Here is a 20,913-nt window from a genome sequence, read left to right on the forward strand (position 1 = left end):
TTATATATGTGATTCATTTTGAGTTACTTTTTATGAAGAGTGTAAGATCTGTGTCTAGATTTATTTTTTGCATGTGGATGTCCAGTTGTTCCAGTACCATTTGTTGAAGAATCTATCTTTTCTCCAGTGTGTAACTTTTGCTCATTTGTCAGAAATCAGTTGACTGTATTCACATGATCTATTCCTGGGCTCTCTATTCTGTCTCAGTGATCTATTTGTCTATTCTTTCACCAATACTACACTCTCTTGATTACTGTAGCTTTATATTAAATCTTGAAGTTGGAGAATGTCAGTCCTCCAACTTTGTTCTTCTCCTCCTTCAATATTGTGTTAGCTATTCTGGATCTTTCATCTCTTTATATAAACTCTAGAATTAATTTTCATCATGCACAAAATAAGTTGCTGGGGTTTTGACTGGGATTGCATTTAATTTATAGATCAAGTTGGGAAGAACTGACGTTTTGACAATATTAATATTGAATCTTCTATCCATGAACATGGACTACCTCCATTTATTTAATTCGTCTTTCATTTCATTAACCAGAGTTTTATAGCTTCCTCCATATATATCTTGTATATATTTTTGTTAGGTTTACCTTTACATATTTCAATTTTGGGGTCACCAACACAGATGATATCGTGTTTTAATTTCAAATCCACTTGTTCATTGCTGGTATATAGAAAAGTTATTGACTTTTGTATATTAACCCTGTATCCTGCAAGCTTACTATAATCATTAATTCATTCCAGAAGTCTTTTCAGTGATTCTTTCAGATTTTATACATAGATGATGATGCCATCTGTGAACAAGGAGTTTCATTTTGTCCTTCTAAATCTGTATATTTTTTGTTTTATTTTATTTCTTATTGCATTAATTAGGACTTCCAGTATGAAGTTGAAAGGAATAGTAAGAAGAAACATCTGTTCCTGATTGTAATGGGAAAGCTTCAATTTTCTCAGTATTAAGTGTGATGTTAGCTATAGGTTTTTACAGATATTCTTTATCAAGTTGATGAAGTCCTCTTCTGTTCCTAGTTTACTGAGAGGTTTTATCATGAAGGGGTATTGGAGAGAATCATAATCTTTTGGCTGGGCGTATTTTTACAACAAACTTAAAGTTCTGTTATAATGAAAAACCAGAAAATGAATGTTGAAAAATCAGCAGATTTCAGTATCTGTCACAGAACTCAGAATTGGTAACAATTTCTGCACTATTTGACATTTCATAATCACTTTTATTTATCATATCTATTTTGAATATGAAATAAATATGAGATATTGTTCCGATGTAAAGATTAAGATAGTGAACCTCACAGAAGACCATGACCTGCACAAAGTCACATACATGCTCTAATCACTAGACCCTTTAAAATGTGTTACTCCCCTCTTAGGTGATTACAATACATATTACGAAATTCCATGTATGCTATATAAAAATCAAAACCAAACAATAAATGTGGGCAATATAAAAGTTCCTTATTTGGCCTTAATCTTGCACAATATCATGCATTTAGCAAGCACTAAGTAAACATTCGGTGAACTGGATTCCCAGTACTGTATTGAAGGAAAACAAGAATCAGAATGATTCTAGAGTATGATCATAACCTCTCTGAATTGGTCCTTATTAGGTATACTGTGACATTCAAGACTCCTTTATGATTTTTAAGAGTCAATCTTGGTAACAATAATAAAGATATACCCTGAGTGGTGTCTCTTGTCTTTGTCATTTTGTTACATTTGATTTATTTACATGAGTCAGCTACTGAAGGCTCTGAAATAAAAATAAAACTATGTTTTTCTTTTCCAGGATTTTATATTAAAAATAAATACATATACCTAAGGTATATGAAACTTAATTGACTTTTCTATGATTATACAGAAAGTGAGTTTTAAATCTGTAATTAGAATCTTTAATGTATTATGGTCCATTTGTACCATGGCCCATAAGTGTTTTTGATAGAGATTGAGATAGCTCACTGTGAATGGGAGGAAAATAAGGTTGTTAATTATTGGATTGTCTGGAGAATGGGACTGTCTAGATAATCACAAATTTTTTAAAAATAGAAAATTTGCCAAACAGCATGCATAAAATAGCTAGTCCTAAAGAATTAGATTGTATGTCTGTAGAAAAGCAAAGAAAATTCAGTCTTTTGTGAAGAAGAATTATGCATGGTCTATCAGAGCTGCCCAAAGAAACTCATGACAATTAATAATGCTTACATTTTATTTTGAAGGCAATAAAAAGTAAATTTAAAATATATGATAAAAGTATGTTACTTTTTTATTTAATGTGTTTCCATTTACGCTAATGTTTGAAAACATTTACCAACCTCTAATAACTATAACTAATGTTTCCTTTTCTATCTTTCTTTTACTCTCTCAAGAGTATATCTTTGAAAGAAAACTCAGTAATCATATAAACACTTGACTTGAATGCTTTTCTTCTTACGTTAAGAGATGCTTTTTGGGAAAGCAGATTGGAATTGGGATCACACATGATACATAGATCCTGGAAGATAATTCTGATAATGGTAAAGAAACCACAACACTAAGAAATACTTTTTTATTTTTGTTTAGCCATCCATAAGGTCAGAAAATTCTGTCTCAAGTTGACATTGAAATTTATTTCCCTGAATTGTTTTAATTTTTTTAATCAAAATATTTCATTTGTAAGCTCTCTTATGACTAATAAATGGGAAACATGCTAATATTTGGAGGGAGACTACATATTACATGCTTGTATTTTGTTTTTGTTTGACTTGATTTGATGAAACTTTTTTCAATATTCAATTTTAAAATGCTTCACTGTTTGTTTAGGATAATATATTTTAATGGTACTTATGTGTTTTTTGGTTGTTTTGAGGAAGATTAGCCCTGAGCTAACTGCTGCCAATCCTCCTCTTTTTGCCGAGGAGGACTGGCCCTGAACTCACATCCGTGCCCATCTTCCTCTGCTTTATATGTGGGACGCCTACCACAGCATGGCTTGCCTAGAGGTGCCATGTCCACACCTGGGATCCGAACCTGCAAACCCCGGGCCACCGAAGTGGAATGTGCGCACTTCGCCTCTGAGCTACCAGGCCGACCCCTAGACTTATGGTTTTTAAATTTATCACTACTTGTTTGATTTGTAGAAGGCATTTTCTTCAACCTCACAAATGTGGTCAATAAAATGAATATGCTGGAATATGTATTTATTTTTATAAAATTGAAACTAAGCCTTATGTGATGGCACAAAAAATATAGTTCATTAGCAATAATGCTTCGTGTTTTTTAATCATTTTACTTTTTGGTAAGAAATTTCTTAATTCCTTCAATTTTGCTTCTGGCAGTGAAAAAGATGGCCTTTGTTCTGTCATGCTCTGTGCAATTTCCAGATGGAAATTTTTTGAGGAGATGAAGATTTCTGCTAATGCTGATAAACCAGGCACAAAGCTCTCGTGAGAAATAAAGCCCATGGGTGGAAAAGCGTGAAAGCCTGATGTAATTTCACAGAAAATATTGTCATAAAAAGTAGAAAGTTATCCACTCGTAATCAGCTGCCCAGACACTTCCTAAGGGGTAGAAGAGAGTAGTGATGAATAAAGGGGGGCAGTAACAGAAACAAAGACTATCTTGTGGTCATAAGTCCTAAGGACAGAGGAAGAATGTCTATAAACTACAATTACTCCAAATTCTCCCATAAACACACACACACCACATTGTCTAAAATTACTTCGTTATCACATTTGGATCTGGACTTTGGCCCATAAGCATCCTTGGCAGAGTTGACACGTCACCCCAACACCTAACAGCTGGATAAAATAACGTTGTTCGCTTTGCATGGACCTACCAACCTAGGAAAGTTTCAAATTAAATCTAGATGTTAGGGGGTTCTAAATCATACCCATGATCTCACAGATTTGTATGAATTTAGCAATTCTCTGTGAATATTTGTTTTTAAAGTGTTTGTAACATTTACCAAAATTTAAGATTTGGTATGATTGCATTTTAAATTAAATTCAATAGTTGTTTTTAGATTTGCAGTTTTAAGTTGAAAGCATGAAAGCCTCTAAAATTGTTGTATTACCATCTTTAAGAGAATTTACATTTGCTAAATGGATAACTTTAGTTGATTACATTGAAATTAGTTGTTTAAATGCTTGACAAAGATTTATTTGTCAGTTCCTGGTACTGAAGTTTTTAGCATATTAAATTCATTAAATTTAAAATACAATTTAAATTACTTAAAGAAACATATTAATTATGTTTACCATAATTTAGTCTTTTTCCTTGAGTTGATCCTTGAAATTGACTAACTGCTAAAGCCAAGGAAGACTAAGTTTTTTTGTTTTAATATGTTAATTCAATAAATTAATATTAATGTAAACACCCATATAGGAGGATGAGATTTCTTTTTGAGATGATAATCTGTTCTAAAATTTACTGTGATGGTAGTTGCATATATCTGTGAATATAACTTAAACCATTGAATTGTACACTTTAAGTATGTGAACTGTATTAATTTTAGGTGAATAACACTACTACAAAACAAGTTGGCATAGTTTTTTTGGGGCTGGCCCTGTGGCCGAGTGGTTAAGTTCGTGTGCTCCGCTGCAGGCAGCCCGGTGTTTCGTTGGTTCGAATCCTGGGCGCGGACACAGCACTGCTCATCAAACCACGCTGAGGCAGCGTCCCACATGCCACAACTAGAAGGACCCACAACAAAGAATATATAACTATGCACCAGGGGGCTTTGGGGAGAAAAAAGAAAAAATAGAATCTTTAAAAAAAAAAAAAACAAGTTGGCATAGCTTTCTTTGCTTAAGATTCATCCCTCAGTCACTAAAATGTCATCTCATTATGTGACTTACCATTAATTTTTTTTTGAGAAATCATCAGTGTTGGAGGTGTAGGCTGTTCTCACTTTGCTTGTTTTAAATTATTTAATTTTCCAAAGTTTTAAACGCTGCCTTGTACATAAATTATTGTACATGTCTCTTGCTATTCCTTAGAATAAATTCTAAGAATTATTAAAGTGTTAAAAAATTTTTAAGAATTTGATTCAAAGTTTTGGTTGCTTTCCTAAATTTCTATAGCAATGTATACTTTTATCTTTAGTGTATTATAGTCCACATCTTACATGACTCAGCTACACAAAGGATTTTAATTACTAAAAAAAGTTGTACTAATTCCATTGTCAAGGTACAATATTTCATTATCACTATTGTTTTAACGTAGATTTATTTGAGAGTCAGTGAGGATAACTATTTTTTTCTTCATGTGTGTCAGTATCAGCCTAGGTGGTTCAATCAAGAAAGAGAACTCACACAGTAATATGATTAGAGACAATTTAATAAAGAATTGCTAACTATAACATGGGACTCGAGTAATGAGGGTTTGATTCACATTCAGTAAAGATAATTCTAAATAATATAGGCATAGGAGATACAAGAAGAATCCTTACCCCTTGGGCTAAGATAGAGACCCCAAGGAAGACTCTACCCCACCACACCCCAACTCCCAGCCCAGAGCTGAGGTCCAGACTTTCCTAGTGAGGGACTAGTCCTGGCCCAGAAGTCACTATGGTGCAGTACTGAAGGGACATGCTAGAAATCTAGGCTTTAGCATGCCAGGGTGAGCTGTTTCCTGCAGGTGTCTCACTGGAGTCACTCTCCTACTAACCTGTCCTAATGAGTTCTGAAGAAAGCTATTGGTTGCTGAGTGCTCTGGTCACTGTGAACTGCAGGCATCAGGTACTAGAAAGCTTGTAGGTGCTGGGTACTGGGGATGCCATGTGCGCTGCAGGAGTCTAATAAGCAATCACAGCAGGACCAGGAAGCACCACACTTTTTCCTGCAACATCGCTCTATCACCTCCTACTGGCAAAACTTTAATGGAAGCTGGCAGAAGAAAAAAATATGAAATGGCCCAGATCCATTTTCACAGAACAGGCACAAAGGGTGAATTTGGAGTTGAGAAGCAATAAATGGATGAACAGCACAATCTCCTTAATGTTTTTATATTAAGAATTGTACACCTATTTACATTTAAAATGTTTCTATCACAATGTGAGTTTGGGGCCAGCCCGGATGGCCTAGTGGCTAAAGTTCAGTGTGCTCTGCTTGGTGGCCTGGGTTTGGTTCCTGGGAGTGGATCCACACCACTCATCTGTCAGTGGCCATGCTGTGGTGGTGGCTCACATTTTAAAAAAAAAAAAAAAAAAAAAAAAAAGGAAGATCGGCAACAGATGTTAGCTCAGGGTAAATCTTCCTCAGGGAGAAGAAAAGAATCTGAGTTTTGATACTGATTTTAAGATACTATGTCACAATTGTTAAAAATGATTAGCATTTGTAATTTATCTTTTTGTTTGGGTTGCACTTTGATTTACCTCAGATCTAAATGTTTATGCAAAAAACTTACTCATGTTTTACTCTATGATTATACTATTAAAAACATTTTACCACATTGGATCGTTTATATATTTATCTCTACATTTTTATGATATTGTAATTATTTTTATACTTAATATTTTTGGTCCCTCTGGAAATTATTTTGTCATATCACATGGGGATAGTTAGTATCCATTGAGGTCCGAAGACCAGCTGCATCAGTGTAGGCTGTACTTTGCCACCTAAACTTCCTGTTTTACATTTCCCTCAGGAAGAGAGATTCATCAAATAGAATCCTTGAAGAGTGGTTCCCAGAGTCACATGAAGAATTGGATCTGAGGAGAAAAACTGAACTATCGAAAACAGTCTGATGTGTAGTGCAAACCCTTCCGTAAGAATGAAGAATTTCCTGCTCTGTTCTTGAGTGGCTGAAATGCTGCTGAAATGCTACCCTAGACAGTCATCAGCTGTCAGGCCTGTTCAGTAACTGACTTAGCTTAAGAGAGCCATCTTGCCCGATGTCATGCTCTCTTTCCAGAGATGCCTCTATGCAATGATAATTACAGTGAGGGGTGGGATGGGGTATAAAGTTAGATTCTTTGCTGCAACTTTAGACAATACTGAAGGGCTATCTCAGCTTCCTAACTCCTCATGTGGATAGCTGAGTCCATTACTGAGACTGCATGGTAGTCCAACTACTGCTTTTTGCCATATCTTGTTTTTAAACTTCTCCTCCAAAATGTTGATCCTCAAATACTCCCAAAGCACCTCCTGTGCACTAACCTCCAACTCATAGTCAGCCACGTAAGAAATCTGTGTCATTGTATTTTTTTAATCTATTGATATTTCATCATACTCTGAACTCTGGGGCCATTTTAAGAAATCGTGCTTTATAAATAACCATTTGACTGAAGTCAGTGGTGGTTTGTTAACATTGCAATCATCGAATGTTAATCTTAATACTATACTGATACTTTATGCTACTCTTTTTTTCTCCCATTGGTTTGATTTGGTTATATAATCATTCTTCAGAGACTCCTATTTGCAGTAACATTTTGTAACACTACTCTCCAGTTTTTTGGAAAAATCATTATATTTACATCATTGTAATTTCATTTTTGATACTACTGTAACATTTGGGAGACTCTGCCCAAGTTTCCACCAATTTACCTATTTTTTATTCATTTTTGCCAGAGTCCGAGATGTATATTTCATTTCAATTTGGGTTTTTTTCCTTTCCCTATGAATTTTAAGATAAGAAGTGTCTGTCTTGTGAGGTTGTGTTTTTCTTTATTCAAATACAATACAGTCATGTGCCACATAATGATGTTTTGGTCAATATTTGACTGCATATACAACAGTGGTCTAACAAGATTAATACCATGTAGCCTAGGTGTGTGGTAGCCTATATCATCTAGGTTTGTGTTAGTACTGTAAGGGAAGAAGAAATTTTCCTCTACTCTTCTAGGTTCTTCTGACTCATCTAAGAATTAAATTGACATAAGATTAACAAGAGAAAAACAAGCAAAAGTTTAATAACGCATATACATAGGAGAAACCCAAGAAAACTGAGTAACTCACGAAAATGACCAATGCTTTCACCTTAAATACCATCCTCAGCTAAGGACAAATGATGTTGGGGGTGGCGAGAGTCAGGGACTTCAAAGGGAAGGAAGGCACTTGACAGGTAGGTGAAAAGGAGCAAATGTTTGGGAAACAAGTGTTTGGCCACGCAGAAACGGAAGAACACAGAGGGCAGCCCAACAAATAGGCTTTTCTAGGTTCCTCCCTGTCTACCACCAAGTTCATGTTGTGCTAAGGTGATAGATCGCTTCCTGAGACAGGTTTTTTTATCTGAATATTTTTGAACAGTAAAGGGAAGGTAAGAAGAAAGACTTTATGAGTCTTTCATTTCTTAAAAATAATCAGCCTAGGGGGCTGGCCCGGTGGCGCAGCGGTTAAGTTCACACGTTCCGCTTCTCAGCGGCCCGGGGTTCGCTGGTTCGGATCCCGGGTGCGGACATGGCACTGCTTGGCAGCCATGCTGTGGTAGGCGTCCCACGTATAAATTAGAGGAAGATGGGCACGGATGTTAGCTCAGAGCCAGGCTTCCTCAGCAAAAAGAGGAGGACTGGCAGTAGTTAGCTGAGGGCTAATCTTCCTCCAAAAAAAAAAAAAAATCAGCCTAAAATAATCTTTGTATTAACGAGACACATTTGGGGATGGCAAATTTTGTTCTGCTTCAATTCTGTGAACTCTCTGATGTTCACACAACATCAAAATTGCCTAATGTTGCATTTCTCAGAACGTATCCCCGTCATTAAGTAACACATGACTGTATGTTTAAAGACATATAAAGCTAATAAATGTAGGGAAGGACAATTAAATTCACTGGTTATTCAATGTTGATTTAAAAAATAAGCTAAAGATTTTCTAATTCCCCTAAATGATGAAAGTTTGATAATAGATTTAATTAGGGTATGGGGTAGATAGATACTCTCACAAAATGCTGGGGAGGTACAAATCGACTTCTGTGTAGACACTGCCATTACAGACATCATCATACGCCATTAGAGGGCAACTTGCCACACATAGTTTCTTTGATATTTTAAAGGTAAAATTGAATGCAGCATTTGACAATAACATTTACAGCAAAGGTATTTCAACAACCACATTTAGGAGATGTAGAGAGCAAAGAAGACTTTAGGCCATCTGAAAGTACCTTGATGTGAGTACTTTCTGGCTGTCAAGATCAGACTGGCTATTTTAGGACTATTCTTTATTTTATTCACTGAAAATCTACTGTATGACTTGACTGTATAATGGGAATTGACATCTGTCAGATAGCTGCTCAGGCCTCCTTTGGTCAATTCAGTCTTAGAAGCAATTGACCAGCTCTTATCCTTTCCATACCCTTGTTGCCTGCTATATTTCCTAATAATACTCAAAATAAATAAGTCAAAACCAATTTTAACTTTATGATTGTTCTATCAATAACTGGCTAACACATGTATAGAGATGTTGGTAAATTTAACCAATATTTCTTAAATGTAAGTCCCCTTACAATGTTTATCAGGGAGTCAGAGTGAAATTCAAAATAGTTTAGTCTACAAATCTCAGAATCGATACACGACATACTCCAGCACTACGAGAACAGGTTTTGTTCATGAAGCCTTATAATTTTTTACTTGCTTGTTTGTTTGTTTCCTGGCAATTGGTTCTTTGAAATATGAAATAGTCCATCACAGAATTTCTGCTATGGCAAGTTCATGAATATCGTGTTATTTGAGAAAAGATAACAAAAGAGAAATTTCTTTAATGTTAGTCTACACACTTCATAGGCAGAAGACTGTGTGATTAGCCAAAGATTAAGTTTATGATCTATTCACACTTTTTCTTTAACTGAGTAGGTCAAGTTTAAGCAAATGGTTTTCTTCCTGAGCTTTTTCTGTGCCTGGAAAATGAGTTAAAATCAATGGGCTGTAATGTGTCTTTGCACTAATTTTAAGTATTCCTAAAAACATCCCTGATGACTTTTAAATTGGTGTCTAAGGGGCCGGCTTAGTGGCACAGCACTTAAGTGCATACATACCGCTTTGGTGGCCCGGGGCTCGCCAGTTCGGATCCTGAGTGCAGACATGACACCGCTTGGCATGCAATGCTGTGGTAGGCGTCCCACATATAAAGTAGAGGAAGATGGGCATTGATGTTAGCTCCAATCTTCCTCAGAAAAAAGAGGAGGATTGGCAGTATTGGCATTGATGTCAGCTCAGGGCTAATCTTCCTCAAAAAAAAAAATATAAATAAATAAATAAATTGGTGTCTAAGACTATGACTATGAGAAAGGGTGCTGGCGATTTGCTTCTATTTGTGTTTGCCAAGCCAAACAGAAAATGCAGTGGATCACCGCAATCATTATATTTTAACAAGTTTTTGTTTGTTTGTTTGTTCTTCTTGTAGCATAATGATTCAGAATTCAGTATAAAACCACTCAATTTGTCAAAATTGAGCTCTCATTTTTAGTTTGCAAAAACATTGATTAAGAAATCAGAGTCTCAGACTACCTCAAGTGAAAAAGCTTCTGCTCAACAAAGGAAACCATTAACAAAGTGAAAAGGCAAATTATGCAATGGGAGAAAATGTTTGCAAACCACACATTTGATAAGGGATTAATATCAAGAGTATACAAGAAACTCAAGAGTTTATCAATATTTGAGATTTAGAAATAGAATATTTCTCAAATATTCTATTTGTTCAATAGCAAAAAAGCAGATAGCCCAATTAAAAAGATGGACAAAAGGCCTCAGAAGACATTTTTCCAAAGAAGACATACAAATGGCCAACAGGTACATGAAAAGATGCTCAACATCAACATCAGGGAATTGAAAATCAAAACCACAATGAGATAATATCTCATAATTGTCAGAACAGCTATAGTCAAAAAGATGAGATAAGAGATAAGAGATGCTGGTGAGAATGTAAAGAAAAGAGAACCCTTGTACACTGTTGGTAGGAATTTAAATGGTAGAGCCACATAGAAAATAGTATGGAGTTTCCTCAAGAAACTAAAAATAGGATGAACATATGATCCAGCAATTCCAATGAGTATATATCCAAAGGAAATGAAATCGCTGTTCAGAAGAGATAGATATACTTCTGTGTTCACTTCACTATTATTCACAATAACTAAGATATGGAAACAATCTAAGTGTCCAACAATGGCTGAACAGATAAAGAAAATGTGGTATACACACAGGAAAATTATTCAGCCTTAAAAAAGAAGGAAATATTGTCCTTTGTGACATGGGTGGACCTTGAAGGCATTGTGCTAAGTGAAATACGCCAGGCAGAGAAAGATAAATACTATATGATCTCACTTATATGTGGAAGCTAAACAAGCCAAACTCATAGAAAGAGGGCAGAATGGTGGTCGTCAGGGGCGGGAGTAGGGCATTGGGGTGAGATGGGAAGAGGTTGGTAAAAGGCTACAAACTTTAAGTTATAAGATAAATAAATCTGAGGAGTTATGTATAACATGGTGACTATAGATGATTGCACTATATTGTACAATTAAAATTTGATGACAGAGCAGAACTTAAATGTTCTCACCAAGAAAAAGAAGATAAATATATGAGGTGATGGATATATTAAGCAACTCAATGAGGGGAATCCATTTACAATGTATACATACATCAAATCATCACATTGTACACTTTAAATATCCTACAATTTTGTCAATTATACCTTAACAAACCTGAAAGAAATCAGAGCCTCAGATATATAGCATTAAGAAGGTCCCTTCTTCTCACAAAGACTTCTGGGAACAGTTGTTTACCTTTAAATATCAGGTTGATATCTTTACATATTCATAGCCTAAATGAGATAGGGCTTGGCACACAGAAAAGTTGAGGATGTAAGATGAAATTTTACAATAGAAAATTCATATCACTGTGCTAGAAAAGAATACTTTGACCTAATAATATTTTGCATTAGCAAACGAGCATCAGAATCTCCTGGATAATTATTTCCAAAGAAATACACCTGTGACCTTTTTCCAAAAGATTCTGATTTAGTTTGCAGTTTCTCTAGATGTTGTGAGTTGCCCCACCAACTGTGAAGACTGACTCTTTTTTTCTTTTTTTTTAAAGATTGACACCTGAGTTAACAACTGTTGACAATCTTCATTTTCTTTTGCCTACTTTTTTTCTCCCCAAATCCCCCCAGTACATAATTGTATATTTTAGTTGTGGCTTCTAGTTGTGGCATGTGGGATGTTTCGCCGCCTCAGCGTGGCCTGACAGCGGTGCCATGTCTGCTTCCAGCATCCAAACCAGCGAAACCCTGGGCTGCTGAAGCAGTGAGCGCGAACTTAACCACTCGGCCAGGGGGCCAAGACCAGCTCTTGTAATACCGTGATCTTATGGCTGTAAACGGATAATTTTTCCTTTAATGTTAATTTTCTGATTATTAGCTACACTGAACATCATTCTATTAGCTAGTCATTTGAGGTTGTTAGAACATTTCTGCCTTTGCCCTGTTCCCCTCTTCTTGGAAAGCTCTTCTTGGCTTAACAAAGTCATCGTTATCCTTAAACATACATCCCAATTACTGCCTTTTCCCGAGGACTTCTCTTAGTTTCTGGGAGGTATCATCCTCCCACACTGAGTCTAAAATGCATTACTAAGATTTCTATTATAGTGTTTAACACATTATGTGGCAATGATCTGTTTATAGTATGTCTTCTCACTAGGTTATCAATTTACAGGGCAGTAATCAAGTTCGTAAGCACATTACCAAGAAGTAGCAATAACAATTGCGTTACAAAATTGGTTAAAATAAACATTGGTGATGACATCCCAGCTGCAATAAGATCACAGCAATTCAATGTCATGGCACTGTGATTTTCAGACAATACCAGTTTCATTTCCTTGTGTTGGCTGTTGGCAGCAATAGCACTTAAAGGGCAATTTTGAGAAAACTCAGCTAATATTCTTCGCAGATATTTAACCTTATGAAAGGAAATCACTTATCCAGGACTTCAGTGTTTTCCTTTCAGTGACATTTAAAATGGAAATGAGTCCATTTTCCTTTCAGAATTTTTGAATATACTTTGGTTCAAAATTAACGCCACTCAGTGAATTATTCAACTAGCACAAAATCAGAATATAAGGGAATTACAGAAACAGACTTTTTTTCAATATGACACTGATATTTAATACATCTTATGCTATACATTGATTATACCAAGAAGTAAAACATACCAGCTAGTATTCAATCAAATAGAGTAATTATTTCCAGTATATAATGAATTAATGTTTAACTTGATTGCTTTATGCATACAAGATAATTTGATAATTTCATCTATATTTTGTGCCTTTAATCATCTCAGGAAAATGAGTCATTTAAAAATATGTTTTAATTTTATTTATAGATTTTGATATTGATTAATAATAGCTTCTAAATCTTACCTTGTTTTTGTATTATTATGACTCTAAAAAATTTATAGGAAGGAATTGAAAACAATGTAAACAGAATTAACCTCTAAAGTATCTTCATTTACTTTTATTAAAGGTTCTTTTTGTTGTTTCATAATAAAGAAATAGATCGAAGAATGAATGTATTAAGATAACCTTTGACAAACAAATAGATTTAAGGTGAATGTGACTGAATTATGGTGGTTGTGCCTATTTCCCCTATCTTTGGATAATTCCAAATCTCCTTGGAACACAATATTAAGCCCAAATTTAAAAGCATTTTGGATAATGTAGATCTTAATGAGGAAGGCGAAATTTACCATACCCCTTATGTAGCACATTTTTCTTCTAAAAATAAAACATTTGCAGATATTTTTGTCTTTCTGCATAGCTCCTCTCTCTGTACCTCCTGCCTTATCCTTTCATTTGCTATTCATCAACCATCTCCATAGCTTAAAAAATTAACCTTGTTCAAGCGACCATCCCGTATTTCTTGTTACATTGCACTGAGCACTCAGCGACTCCAAAAGTACCAACGTTGTCAAGCCAAAAAAAAAAGCAAAACAGCTCAATTTCCCTCACTAATGTTTTCCCATAAGCATGCCCTTTTGGATTTTCAGTTTATCTTTCTATCTCTAAAGAATGCCAGTGTGAAGCCCCAAAATATATAATTCATACTTCTAGAGAGTAATAGAAAGTCAGCTGGTAAATATTTAACAATCAGCTCTCTGAATAACAACAGAAAGCACTGACTGTATGTAATATCTGTCCATTTCTGTGGTGTGAATATCCCCACTATGACCACTTCTGAGCTACCAATGCAATGTTAGTGAATGCAAAGTTGGGTAGAGATGTGTTTTAGCACACTGGTATTTATTTCCCCCATAAAGATTAAACAGATAAAATAACCTCAAGAGCATATATGATAATAAAATGTAGTAAAATAATTAGGATTTAGTTAGTTTTTATCATTTGTTAATTTTTAAAAAATAATTCCTGTAAATTTATACAATTTAACTTTTAGTAATGGCTGCATTTAACAACCAACAGGCAAAACCATCTCTCATTATGCGGCACATGCTGGATCTAGCAAACCACTGGTAGCAGGCGTCTTTCATACATTTTGTTAGTTGACATTAAATATCAAATAACATAGGTAGTCATGTGGTTTTAGTGATTGAGACTTTTAAAAAGAAAATGAAAATTTATTTAAACGTTTATGATCTTTCTTTAAATTGATTTAAAAAAAGAAAAAAAAAGCAGCGTCTAAAGGTAATCAAACAACAGAACTAGGAAATTACACGACCCTTCCTCTACGTTGTCCATTTCCTTTATTTTATTTTTACATAAATCCCTTTGTGAGTTCCTTTCTAAAAAATGTGTGGTTGGATGAAACGAAAAGATAACACAGGCAATGGACAGCGCTGCTAATTTATTCCAGTAATTTCAGCTTGGAGACAACTTTCATTTGTGGTTGCCCCTCACCTGTCTCATTTGTGGACGTGAAGACGAAGAGGCTGAAAGGCAGGTGCCTTTCTTGGAGATAAGTACACATTGTTAACTTCAACACAAAGCATGCAGTGACAAAAGTGCTCAGAGTTTAAAACCTTGACACTGGAATGAGATTTCTTGATTCATATAAAATCACATCCTAAGATTTATTCTAAGATTCACTACAGTTAGGCTGCTGCTTTTTCTGGAAATTTGCTTGAGGCATTATATTCCACCAAGGCTCATCCTTTCGGCCATCTCTGATTAGACCAGCAATAGACACCTTTCCAAATTGGTTTGTTATCCTGTATCTCCCTGAATTTGCAGTTAGCACCAATTTGCTAGTTCACAAGTCTGGAATTAGAACTCATAAACTCAGGATTTGTACAGGCGGGTATATTTTACCATGTGATCTAGAGATGCAAAGAAAGTTCTAGAAGGGAAAATTAGTAGAGAATTAAATAGGAAAACAGGGAGAAATAAGACAGGCCAAGGACTTCACAGTGGTTGGTTCCAGTTTCTTCCTAAATTCCCATGCATTCTTGCTTTTGGTTTCTATGAGGCATATTTAGGTTATTTCTGTTATATATTTCAAAATTATTAAATAACATAAGGCTTAAGAGTATCCGTATTTCTGGCTCTGTTCATGTCAAAATGAGCTGCAATATCATGGATTTCTGCAGATCCATTTCATTACTCACATGTATACATGCATTTCAGCCTAGCTCCCCAATCCAGGTACATGAATTTTTTTTAAGAAAAGGAAAGAAACATGAACTTTTCAATACTTAGATTAGATGTATTCTGAAAAGGAATGAGAGAGTATCCTGTGGCTACCCCAGAAATAAATGATTCCCTGCTCTCAAGGTTTCTCCTTGTGTTCTCCAGTCAGTATTTAGCAAGTGAGTCAGCTTAAAAACTCTTATCAATTATGAGCGGACAGTCAGTACAGAGGGCTCAGAATGCAGAACATCATCCCTGCCCTGTAAGAAATCAGTAAATTCTTGGAAGACAGTCACAAACACATGGACAAAGAGTTTATAATAGTAATTAACATGGCTCTTGACTCTTATTCTCTGGGCATCATGCTATTCCTTCTCACCTTCATATCCATTTTTCCTCTCCATTGAAGGAATCTGTGCATTACGACTCATATCCTTGAGGAGACAGCAAGCCAAATGCCAGAGCACATTTGATCACAAGTTACACAGATGGTGATGACTTGATCAGGAATCTGTGCACCAGGCTGTCATCTGCGATCTCCGCAGGACTTCTTTTCTTTCCTGTTGTGTAGTTTGACCAATTGTGTTGAATGATATTTAAAAAATATAATTTGACCAACACTGTAGTGAAATAGAACTTTTCATTTTTAAAATTCAAACTTTATTTTCTTTGTCTTTGCAACAAAATTGTTGATCACTTTCTCTTTCTTTCAAACTTCCATCACAGACTGATTCCCATGTAATAATTTACAATTATCTAACTTGTTGCCATCGGCCTTGGCAGAGGAAAACTCTCTAGTGCTTATCTGCTGAGAGTTATTGAAATTACACTGATGATAATGTGTGCATCAATCCTCATAGCGAGTTACAAGGGAGAAAGTGAAAATAAAATAACAAGATCATGAGGTATCCCACCTTACAGACATGATATTTTCATAAAGAAATGGGTTAAATTCATAAGAACTTAGTAAGTTAAAAAGCAATATAAAAATTCTTATTTTGGGTGCCAGCCCAATGGCACGGTGGTTAAGTTCACTCACCCCACTTTGGCAGCCCGGGATTCACAGTTCAGATCCTAGGTGCAAACCTAGCATCACTCGTCAAGCTGTACTGTGGTGGCATCCCACATAAAATAGAGAAAGATTGGCACAGATGTTAACTCAGGGCCAATTTTCCTCACACAAAAACATAAACAAACAATTCTTATTTTCATACAATTGCTTGCTGAATTCTTAATCTAACTGCAAAAAATTTCATAAGTGTATATCTAGAAAGCATACTTATCATTGATTCTACAATCTAGAAAATAAATAATTTGCAGATATAATTTATTTAGAATTTTTAAATGGAACTGATAAATTATACCAATGATTTTTAAAAATTATTTATACTGGATAAATATAAGGTGAATTAAGGTTTGAACATTCTATATATCCATAGCTTAATTATTATATTCCATATTTTATTAATTTCCAAATAAGAATTTTCACTGTTAAAATTGTCATAGCTGGCTCTTACCTTCAGTCTAGTAATCTGACATTAACAGTACTTTTGGAACACATTCTAGGTCTCATGCATACCTATGTTTCAAAGTGGTGTCTTCTAAAACTGTGGCCTCTTGGTTTCAACACTTCTCTTTATGTTCCCCAAATCTCTTAACATCCTGCAAAGATGTTGCATTCATAGAGCCTCCACAGAGCACAGGAATGCTTCCTAATATCTTCATCATCCTTGATGTACTATCAAGTTGAATCAATGAGGAAAAATGATTATTTCCTCCAAGGTATATCCCTATTAAGCTTAATAATTTACATTCTCATCGGTTCACACAGAAATTTTAGCAATCCGATCTTTGTACAAATCAGTTATCAGCATTCCTGAGGGGCTGGAGCTGGGCATCTCTGTGTGGCCCAGAACATTTTGATGAGTCTACATCTGTCTCCTGCAACTAATTGCTAAGCTTGAGTGCTCTGCCTTTCTTTAGTGACAAGGAACATCTTATGAAGCGTAGGGAGGAAAAATGATTGTATAACTCTATATCATTGTCACAAATTTAGAAGCTTAAAATAACACCCACTCATTACCTCACACTTTCTATAGGTCAAGAGTCTGGGCTTTGGTTAGTTGGGTCCTCTGCTCCAGGATCTGAAACCTGCAATCCAAGTGTTGGCCAAGGCTCCAGTCTCTTGTGAGGTCTGATTGGGGAGAAATCTACTTCCAAACTTGTATGATTGTTGGCAGAATTCAGTTCTTTACAGACTACTGGACTGAGGTTCTCATTTTCTTGCTGGTTTTTGTCCAGAGGCCACCCTCAGCAACTCGCCTTTTCAATATGGCAGTGCACAACATGGAAACCTGCTTCTTCCAGGTCAGCAAAGGAGAAAGAGTTTCTTTCCAATATAAGTGTTACAGCTTTATGAAACATAAACATGTACATGTGATCACAAATATCCTGTCATCTTTTCCATATTCCACTGTATTGAAGCAAGTCATAGGCTGCCACACTCAAAGGGAGGTGATAAAGATGTGAATACCAGGAGGCAGGAATCATGGGATCCACCTTAGAATCTTTTTCTCACAAAGAACATTATTCGCAAAAATCCAGCTGAAAATCTCCTACTATTAGGCCATATCACCTTCTCCTCAAATTTCTCAGCCTCCTCTTCTTAGGACCTTGGCTGGCTTCATTCTTGGAACTTTCCACACATGTCTAGAAAAGATAACATTGCCTCAAATTTCACCCACCTGACCTCTGGAACATCTTGCGACGTGGGATGATTTTTACAGTTATTGTTCTAAAAATGTATGTATTTTTATTTTAGCTGCTCTTTTAGTGAATAGATAACAGGAACTACCTATGGAGATGGAATCAAACTATATTCCGCATGTCTTCCTCATCAGATATTGTCTCAGCAACTTACACTTTCCAGTTAAAATGCTTTTTTTTTCCATTTTGAGAGCAGATGTGAACCATCTGTTCTTAATCAAAAATCCATATTAAATTGCACCTTTAATTCCAGTGATAAGTAGGAAAACATCTTAAATGTAATTTTACTTGTGTATATGACTTCTTCATTAGATTTACCTCCTTTTAGATATGTCAAAACCTCATTATTTTGAATGCTGATGATGTAATGAGGAAATTAAGAATCTGTACACCGTGTAAACCATGAAAGCCTACGGGAGCAGATCTGAACTACACAAGCATATGCTGGGAGGATCATTAAGCAATTTGGCCCATTTAACATTATATGCCCATGTGACTCTCCTATATTCTGAAGCAAGAATAAATTTAAGTCAACTTTTGAATTTATTATTCATTTATCTTACTTTAGTCTATATATCTCCCTCAAAAGTCAGGGGTAAGAAATCAGAAATGGTTATGTACTCATCCACATAATCTTTAAATAAAGACTTTTAAAAGTTAAAGCTAATGCTTTTGTATTACGTAGAGAATTTTATATTTTTTCCAATTTTCATGGGTAAGTTCATGGCCATAGAGGGACAATTTTCCCTAAATGATTGAAAGCTTTTCTGTCAAAGAGGACATTTACCCTCTATTATCTGATAGACTAGACTAGCCTTATCACCAAAATGTCTTCATCATTTAAGACATAATAGAAGGAGATTCCTCTCCCCACTCATTAGATACAATGTCAGCAGCACAAATCTAGGCGGCGCAAAAGAGAAAAAAGAAGAAAGGAGCTTAGTACAGCTGTAATGATTCTCTTTTTGGCAGTTGGTTTGTTACCTATAAAGAAAGTACTTTTGCCCCTTTGATGCTGCCTCTATATTCTAGCTTTTTAAAGATGTCCACAATCTATATCACAGCCCTGACCTTAGTCCCAGATGGTCCTATCTTTCAAAATCACAGCCAAAGATTTGTAGTAGGGCTTTACCCATAACAGATGCAAAATTAAATTCTATCAAAATCACGTATTTTCTTTTGCTTGCATAGTTTTTATCATGTTAACACAGCATATTCCAAAGTTCTCAAAGCACTGATTCTAGAGGAAAACCTAAGTTGAAAGAGATGGATCTTTAGAACTGGATCAGCAAAAGATGTAACAGTTTCACATATGTAGACAGGAGCCAGTTAGACACTAGGCAGGAGGCAGCCCAATTTGTTCATGTGCTGTCAGGCATCAGGCGAAACACTCAGAGAAACTTTGCATGGAGTATGTGGTCCAACCAAGGAGGAGGGACACTGGGCAGGTTTCCCTTATAGGCCAGAAACCAGGGGGAGAGGGAAACTTGTACAATTTTGATGCCAGGAACCAAGAATCAGACCGGCACAAAAATCTCTCTATATTACTTTATGAGGAGCGGCAGAGTAAGAGTGGTGTCAGTTATGGAATCATTGGCTCGTAATGCTGCCAAATGTTGAGAACAGTTGTGTCAGGCAGTGAGCCCTCAGGCACAAAGAAACATCAGACTTTCAAAATGTCTCCTACCAAACGGATAAATGCTACTGAAACCTTGTCAAATCTGACTTCTGCTCTTGTCTGGGATGGATAGGAGGGCTGGGGGAAGCTTACAGAGAACTGGATAACACATGGCTTATTAAAGATAAGAAATAATGATGCACGGGAGAAAAACCCAGAAGATAATACTAAAAAAAAAATTAAAATGAGAACCATGTTTGTTGCATGTTTATTAAGTAGAAACTATGTGTTAGGACTTCACACACTGGGGATGGATCCAAGGCCTGACTTCTCACACTCAGGTGGAAGAAGAGAGGTCACAAACAAAACAACTAAGTAAATTATGTTTTATGTCAAAAGGGGATGCATTTTATGAACAAAATTAGAGTAAACAAAGACACTAGCCAGTGAAATTGTGTTTGTGGGGAGTAGGGGTAGGACTGAAATTATAAACAGAGCAGTAGCTCTGGCCTTCTTAAGATTTGGCACATGGGTAAAGAAGGTAACAGAGAGAGAAACGCAGCTGGATAACTGGAAGTAGAGTGTGACCAGCCAAAGGAAGCAGCACTTACAATGTTTGTGAGATACCAATGTGCCTGGAGAAGGAACAGCGAGGGTAGAGGGTCTGCACTGAGATCCCACTTTGTGTATTCTAGAACAACCAAGGGGCCAGTACGGTTGGTACAGAATAAGCAAGCCAGTGAGTAACAGGGGATGAAGTCAGAGATATAAGGGAAAGAATATAGATTGTAGTGGTGTTTTTAAGCCATTGTTAGAACTGAGAATTTATTATATGAGAAATGAGGAAATATTGAAGGGCTTGAGAAGAGTGAGATGACATGACTTATGTTTTAACAGCATCACTCCAGCTGCTGTATTGGGTGATTTTTTTCTTTTTTACAGCTTCTCTAAACTTTCAATAGTTTTCATA

The sequence above is a fragment of the Equus przewalskii genome, chromosome 27, assembly GCF_037783145.1.
Source record: "Equus przewalskii isolate Varuska chromosome 27, EquPr2, whole genome shotgun sequence".
Classification (NCBI taxonomy): domain Eukaryota; kingdom Metazoa; phylum Chordata; class Mammalia; order Perissodactyla; family Equidae; genus Equus; species Equus przewalskii.